Source organism: Anas acuta, chromosome 3, assembly GCF_963932015.1.
Source record: "Anas acuta chromosome 3, bAnaAcu1.1, whole genome shotgun sequence".
In the NCBI taxonomy this organism is placed as follows: Eukaryota; Metazoa; Chordata; class Aves; order Anseriformes; family Anatidae; genus Anas; species Anas acuta.
Window position 1 is genome coordinate 52,959,851 of NC_088981.1, and position 8,867 is coordinate 52,968,717.

The window sequence follows — 8,867 nt, forward strand, 5'->3', positions numbered from 1 at the left end:
AACTGCTTTCCAGCCAGTCAGTTGTTTGCTTCTTCTTCCTCATCATGTAGTTTGTAACAGATATCTACCCCAATGTCAGTCACATTGATGTGCCCACTAGTCCTGACCCATAAATTCTCAGCTGGCTCCTCATTTGTACCAAGGTATTGTTCCATGTGTTTCCACTACTCTCTCACAAACAGGATGACACTTTCTTTGACATGCCAGATGGTCTTTCCTAAAGAGTCAATATCCAACCACTGCATCCCACCGTGCCTCTATCATCCCAGTGAGACCATAGCCCTATAACTACACACAGTTCTCCAATTCCTCCTGTTTGTTCACTATGCTGTATGCATAAGTGGACAGCTACTTCAGAGAGGCATCCTGTTGTGCCGGTTTCCCCAAAAGTAATAATATGCAAATACCTCATTTGCTTCAGCTATAGAAGAGAATGCTTGCAATTATATTTTCACTACTGAGAAATTACCTTATATATCTTCCAGAAAATCACATTAGGTAACTACACTTAAGGTGACAGAACCTATTCCATATCATATGTTAAATAGTGGACATGACTGAGAAGAATATGAAGCCTCGTTACAGTGGCTTTGTAATGTACATAATTAAAAAAAAAAAATCTTAAATTGTGCAAAGTAGTGCATTTCTCTCATTAAATAACATTTTTTTTTAGATAATGAAAAAGACAATTTAATAAAACATAATAAAGATAAAATATGTGAAAATCTATAACCTTGGTTCAGCAGTACATAGAGAAAAAAAAATAAAAGAGTATATGAAAATGTTGGCTGGAAGAGAATGCTGAGGGTCATCTAGGCCAGTCTCCCACTCAAAGCAGAAGTATTTTCAAGCCCACTCATCCCAGGCTTTGTCTAGCCAAACCTTGAAATCTTTCAAATACAGAGGATATACAACATCTGAACTTACAATTTGTGGACTACGTCCCTTGTTATGTCATTTGACACCGTTCAGAACAGACTTTCATTACCTTTATAATCAATCTAATGTAATCTAGTAGTTGTAGACTATAAGATCTCCCACCCTTTAGACTTCTCTCTGCAGGAATAAACAAGTCTGCCACTTCATGCCCTTCTTAGCAAGTCATATATGACCATTTTCCAGCCCTCCACAGAAACTTACTTAATTTCTTTAATGTTAATTTAAGGATACAGATGTGGCCTCTCCAGCACTGAACTGAGGGAAATAATAGCTCCCCTCAGTCTGCTAACCATATATCTCCTGTTGTACACTAGTACGCAATTTACATTTTTCACATTGAGAACTTATTGTTGGGTTGTGTTCATCTTGGTTTCCACAGTAAACACCAGGCCCTTTTTAGCAAGGCTTCTACCCAGCAATTCCCTTCCAAGTCCTCACTGATACATGGGGTTATTCCATTCCAGATGCAGAGGTTTTCATTTCTTGGAGTTCATGTGATTTCTTCTGACCAATTTGTCCAGTACTTGAGGTCTTTCTGGGTTGAAACTCTGATGTGTGGTATGTCAAGTCACTCTTAATTCTTGCCTTTCAGTTGAGCAATAAGCATTTTGTTTAGTAAGGTAGGTTTTTGCCCCAAATGCTGAATTATTCAGAAATGTAAGCTCAGGATGATATAAAATGTCTGGACATAGTTTTAAGTTCAAGTAATCATTGTAGATAAGGAAACAAACAAACAAAACTCTCAGCCTCTTCTAAGGCTTTATAATAAAGCATCTGAGGTCTCATTTTTTTTAAGGGTGAATATGTGAGCAACTGAAGCAGTAGACTGTGCTTTATTGACTGCATCAGCTGTTAATATTAGTGTAATATGGAAAAATATCAGAAGATCATGTTTTAAAGCAAGGGAATGAGTCTTAGAGAAGTCCATAGTGCTACAAAGAATGAAAACATTTCAAAGTAGCTAAGATAGAATGAGTCTGAAAAAGATAATGAGGTTTTTGTGGGAGAGAGGAAAGCATATGACCAAATTATAAGGTAATGAGCAAACCTGAAATATTGCATGACAGCACCTGAATATGATAAAATGGTGTGAAGATAACAGCTTGCATATACTTAATTGAAGTGGTTTTCATGAAGAAAAAAAGCTCTGTAATGAAGGGCAAATATTAATGGGGACAGGAGCATCAAATAGCTATCACAGCCACAAAATAAAAAAAGTCTGTGTGATAACTGCCTCCTCACTGACCCACTGTGGCCTTCCACACCTGGATGCATAAATTCATGGAGAAACTTTCAAGCTAGAGTATATAGGCATGAATACTGTCAGAATGAGAAAGAGGAGAAGGTTGCAGCACTCATCAGTGGCCTACAGGCATACCTTTTTTTTCATTCTAATACATCTGATTGACTTGCAAGCAAAGAATTACTTTACACCACTCTCATTTTAACATTTTATTATTATGCAAGCATATTAGTACGTTCTTGCATCTGTAGAGATGATTTATCAAAAATGTTTCTACTCCATAAATAAAAGGAAAGCAGGTTGTAGGTTTTATATTGCCAGCAGGATTTATAGACATAGACTGCATTTTCTCAAAAACAAGTATGTGGACCATCTATCACTGTCTGAAGACTATGGCTCCCCAGATGTGAATTGTGAGACTGTATTGTGTGTGAGAATATTTTAGAGAAGATTTAGGTCTCAGATAGTGCACAGGCTCATGTGTCTGAAGAAATATAAGCACAATAACACGTAATTTCAATTGCCTGTTTCTCTTATTATGGAATCCACAAGTCTAAACAAAGAATCGATTGGGTCAAGTTACCAGTGCTACGATACTCAGATGGGAGGTAAGTGCTAAGATAATCCTGTGTTCCAACACCTCATAACTTCTTTCACTGACTTTATGGATTACAAATTTTATTCAGAACATTCTAATCAAACATATTTACAGTAACTAGGAGTGGTAGAAAAAACAAACAAACAAACAAACAAAAAACCTTGTATTTTTATCTGAAAACTCATAGTATCAAATTTTGAAAAAAAAAAAAAAAAAGGTAAATTTAAATAGAAGCAGAGTTAGCAAAGAAGCTCTCAGATCCTAAGATAATTTTTAGCTACAAAAAGAAAGTGCATCATGTCAATGCTGCTGTGATTTATAGACCTGAGGGAAAACTGGAGGATGACATATTGATTAATATCCTTTCTCTTGAGTCATGTTACTTGAAACCTGACGAGATAGTAAATAAGGAAATATTCTATATTGGTGACATGATCCACTTTCAGCCCAGGGACAAGGTTTGCAATTTTTCCTGTACTGGCTCTTAGTTTTGGAAGAAAGCCTTCACAAAAGAGCATGAAATTCAGATCTTCAGATTGAGGGGAAGTGGGAGGCAGAAAATTAATATCAATAGAAGCAATTTATAAAATGTATAAATCCTTATTTTCAGAAGCTTCACATGCAATATCCCTAACAGAACGACAGGAGGCAAAATTAGGTTGATTAGTATTACTGCCATTTCCGTAACAGCAGCAGTTAGTCAGACATTTTGCAGTTATCTCTATGAAGACAGTCACTGTCCTGAAGAACCAGAATTCTAAGGAAGTGACTCAATTCCCTAAATACAGGCATTTATTATTTGGATAGCTAGGTCATCTAAGACAGCTGCATGGACAGTTATAAACAGAAGATTGATAAGAAACTCCTGAAGAGGTAACTGGATGCCACGTAGGATGTGCTTGTAAGCATAAGATCTGATTCTTATGTTTAGGCAGCAGACCCTCCACTACCCTCCTTGCCCCTCCACCCTTACCCAGATGCAAGGTGCATTTTTCATTTGTTTCCTTAAAACTGATTCCTTTGAAAGAATGTACTCTGTATCTTAATTTAGATTGCATTTTTAGTCCATCTATCAAAAGGAATGAGGTGAATGCAATCACATTTTTTTTGTTTGTTTGTTTTTTAAATACAAGCACATACATCTTCTTCTATCCACATTTTCCATTTAACACCTTCTGAACAATTTCAACCAATCTGACAGATGGACAGTGCCTTCAGAGGCATTAACAACCTACAGGTGTTATGAAAATAAGCTGGATGAATGGCTCTATTAATGCCCTGATAAACAAAAGAGTGTGGTATGAATTTTATTACAGACACTGAAGAGCCACATAAGAGAGTACTAGTATGAGCACTGCAACAGCAAGAAAAGCTTATCTGGAGTTAGTAGCTCTATAAACAGCAAGAAGTCCATCTGTAGAAAGCTAGGCTTCACCAGCTCCGTAGCTCAGAGTTATCATAGTTATCACACTTCCACAGTCATTTCCATCAGCTTGGTGTCAGTCTGTCACTCTGGAATGTTTTCTGTTTTCATTCTTATATATTCAGGGCACAATTTTGAAATAACAATAATGAAAGAAAATATGAGAAAATATAGAGAATCACATTTGTATCTGAGCTGAGAGAAATTTTCACACATACTGATAGATATCAGTGAAAATTACATTGTTTAGTAGCTTGCATTTCCAATGTCTTTCGAGGCAATTCTGGTTTGTCCAACTGTTTTTCCCATCCTTACTTTAATGGCTACTGCAAATCTTTTCCTTGTTTGACAGAAAAATTTGGCACTTTAAGTTAGTTTTTATAGATGAAATCCATGCAAATGAAAATTAATTGATCCTTTACTGTCTCTGCTGGTTTTGTTTGTTTTATTCCTACATCATACATCCAAGTATGTGAAGCATGAAGTACCTGTATATTACCTTTGGTCTGCATATGGAACAGATATTCCAATGGCACTTCTGCTTGAAGGTCTAGTGGAACAAACAAGCAAACACTTCTTAGATATTCATTTCTAAGATAATGACACAGAAGCTAGAAAATGTCAGAACTATACTGCCTGTGAAGTTTTCTGTCTGTGCATTATGGTGCTGTGAGTAACATTATGCTGTCTCTTATAACTTTATTGCATTGGAACCCACCTTGCCCACTTATTGACATTAGCATAGTTTCAGATAGTTTTGTGACTACAGTTTATTTTGCAGCAGCATAGGGCATTTATCATGGCTAATTAAAGTGTCTGATTAACATTTTAATGGGATTTGGTTGACCCTAAATAAAGGGATGGACAGTCCCTATGCCTAGAAGGCTGTTAGATTTACGTTAGCCTGCTTATGTTATGGGTTGCCCATTACTGTTATCACAGTAAATTCTTGAATTTTGAAACAAAATGTATTCATACTTTGCTGATAAAAATTTAAGTGGGTGCCAGACTGAAGGCTTTAAACTGTATTATTGCATCAAAATGATATGAGGTTTATACATAAGTAACAGTATATGATATAAAGGTTTCCTTCAGCTCAAAGACAGAACTGTCCTACATGAAACAGTCCTGTTTTAAACAATGCTATAGGATCACATACAACCAGGGGAACACATTGCCTTATTAAGGTTAATGCCTTATATAAGAATAATTTAGAACAAGCTTTTAAAAAGTGTAACAATGGAATGACACATCAAGAAAAAAGAAATACAGTACGCAGAAGAAATAATGGGACATGAAGCATGCATAAAGATTTTCATTAGAAAACACTTCTCAGCTTTTTTGTTGTTGTTGTTTATCTCCATATAGTGAAATACTGTATTTGGTCTTTCACCCTTGTTACTACTCAGTTTGCAGTATGGAAGAAAATTTGCCGAGGAGATCAATTCTCTTTGTTATACTGTCTGATTAGTCACCACAAACTGGTACTAACAGGAGTGTCTACTCCTCACAAAAACTCAAATGAAAACTTAAATGCTTAGAAGCCTAATGATATCCAACATATCTTTACTCATTCTTAGCATGAATGTGTAAAGAAATTTTAATTTCCTGATGGCCAGCTTTTCTTTTTTTTTTTTTTGAATCAGAAAAGCATCCTAAAAATGCAACTCAAATTCTCTTAATTTATTATTTCAAACAGATAGCAGTTTCATCCACATCTATGAAAAGAGTGCTAGACAGTAAGAAATCTAGTCTGATCCCTGCCAGCCCTTAGCAACGTTCTGTTAGCACGGCCTATTGGATTCTTACTTAGCTAGCTAAGAGACAAAGATAACATGGCCAATAGGTAACCCTTGACAAAGAACTTGAATGATCTGGTGAAAATCCCAGCTGTTAAAAAAAAAAAAAAAACAAAAAAAAACAAAAAAAAAAAACTCCAAAGTAGAGATGTTCATGATGAGTTTAATTCAGGAAGGACAAAGCCTTCCTGATGTTCCTGTCAGAGTGCTTATATACTGGTGTTGAACTGGTCAGGTAGAACATGGGATTTTTGTTTCTAACCGAAGTATTAGGCCTTATCTGGTGCCAAAAGCTTGATGGGAGACTTAATTGTTCTACTTTTGCATGGCAACACCTGCAGTGAATTCTTGTAATTAGGCTGACTGACACTGTAAGCATAGCTTGCCTACTCTGTTAGTCATCCCTTTAAAAAGAAATTGCTGTATCTCATGTGGTTACCTTGACAATCCACAATTTTTTTTAACACAAGTTTATCACAGAAATGCACTCTGTATGTTACAATCCAATGGCTCCAATAGACCACTAACAGAAATTACATTGTCATTTAGGTAGAGTAGGCAATACATATGCAAAATGATATGTAAATGTTCTTACCATTCAGCAAAGTGATTTATAGAAGTTACAACAATTTGCATGCATTTCTTTGATGCTTTTAGATTCCTACTGTCCCTGTGTCCTCATTTGCAATAATAATCAGTCTACATCAAATCTCACATAATTAAGCTGAACAGAGTGGCACTTTCTTTAACAAGGGTAATTGTTCATATGCTGCCCCTGTGTAATGAGTCATCATAAACAAAAGGATGTGTTAATAAGTTTTCACAGCTGGTATTTTGGTCTGGATCCTGGCTACATAAGGGCAGCTTAGAAAACCATTCCAAGCATTAGGATGTTTCAATCCACAAAATATCCTCCATTATGAAGATTTTCCACTGCAACTTTTATCTTCCTTTGCACATTCAGCATCAGCAGCTGAAAAATGAAGCATTCAAAAGTCTTGCTAGTACTGGAGTGTGAATGAAACAGGTTCACTTTTACATATCTTAAATAAAACCACATATTTGGCTAGTATTTTTCATAGTGGAATTCAATTCTCCCTCATCTAGATGCAATTAGTGGTGCCTGGGCACTTCTAAAATCTAACTCACTTCATGTGCTTACCTAATTGACATATGGATTTTGGCCAGGTTTGTGGAACTAACTGAGAAACAAATCCCCACTTTGCTCCAGCTGCTCTAGTTACTCAAACAATATTTTCAGTTCTATACAATATGTCAACAAAATGCAGCAGTCATAAAGAAATGAAAGATTATGTACGTTATCTTAAACTGCCTGCAAAAGTCTGTGTTGGAAACCACATTGTCTATTGGCAAAATACTATTTGGAGGAGATGGGGAAATAATTACAATAAAATACATAGGGAGGATATTTTCTGAAGCTTAGACTATATACGTAGAGAACCTTTATTTTCTACTTGAAAGGAAAAAAGAAAAAAATACCTTGTAACATGGGCAGCAACAGGCAGAAAGCTACGGATGGAGTTGAAGAACTTTGCTTTTTGCATGGAAACATATTCAGTTTATAAAATGCCATGTAGCACTTTCCCAGATGAGTGTCTTGGTAAAAAGAATTCAGCTGAAAAGGGTGCTTTTAGAATTTCATAGGCCTTAAGTATTTAGATTTCAGGTTATCTACAGCCTTCTAGGCTATACCCATCTGATTAAAGGATGTTTCAAAGAATAATTTTAAACATGTTTCAGTTATACTCCTGTTCGGCACTACTGAAGTACTCATCAGCACCCATAACATTAAACTCAGCAGCTGAAATGTTCAATAGAAAACAAAAGATAACTTTTGAATATGTCACTACTAATTAAAAAAAAAAAATGTGACACTGTGGGTAGGTGCAAATGTGATAAACTATCTCAGAAAATGTATAAAGTATGATGTGAGTGAAAATCATTTGCCATAACAGCGTTCTATGGAAGAATGGGAGACCATGAATGCAAAAGCTAGCTGTCTCCAGTGACACAGCCACTCAGCCATGAGATCATTACTGAGCAAGCTTAGTCCAGTAGGAAGAATGAGGTAAAGCTTCAAATTAATTCAGAAAAGGAGCAGATACTGAGGGCAGCAAATTGCTCACATGTCACTGCAGGAGCAATCAAGCATTATATGGAAGCAGACAGGAAGGCGGAAATGTCAAGGCTGATGGAAAACTTGGATGTTTCCATATTCAGAGTGTTACTTATGTGCTGAAAGAACATATATCCAGATGTTTATTGCTGCAGGCAGACATTTTGAAGTATTCTTGGTGAAATATTTTAGGCAGGTAGTGATTGATATCTGTGACTAGCAACCAGAGAGGTGAGTCTTTGCTTCCTCACAGACCTTTTCCTGTAATATCAGGTGGCTTGCCCATTTCCTTACACAAGTCTGTGATAAATGCTCTGCAACATTGACCTCTCATTAAATGCCATCAAACCACTGTATGAAGATTTAGTGCCTAGAAAGATAACTGGCAACTCAGGGTGCCTTGCTGCAGAAGGAACATAGGACAGCTAGCAGTCAGGCACGTTGCCTGCTTACCAAGACTCACAGACACCTTTCTGCCAAAAAGTATACATTGTCTTAGTGACCCAGAACCCATACATGACTCTCACATCAAAGTGAGATTGAAAACAAAGAAGGAATTTAGCACTAGGACAAGAAAGCATATTAAAGTGCATTTCTCATGGGAATTTAGGTAAGATGAGCTTAGACATATATCTCAGTTGTACCTTGCCTACCTTTTCCCCTTTTGCCCATACTGTGGCTTATAAAGGCATCTTTATTTTCATTAACCTTACTCCTACAATGGTGTA

The 8,867-nt window shown here is 36.3% G+C and overlaps 1 long non-coding RNA gene across 1 annotated transcript; it reads right to left on the reverse strand.

The window, feature by feature from the left end:
• Positions 1-2,490: 2,490 nt before the first annotated feature.
• On the reverse strand, positions 2,491-6,727 carry LOC137853007 (uncharacterized). Its single transcript, XR_011094152.1, has 3 exons — positions 6,598-6,727; positions 4,692-4,753; positions 2,491-4,315 (listed from the first exon to the last, which is right to left on the reverse strand). It is a non-coding gene; the product is annotated as an uncharacterized lncRNA (long non-coding RNA).
• Between the last annotated feature and the right edge of the window lie 2,140 nt (positions 6,728-8,867).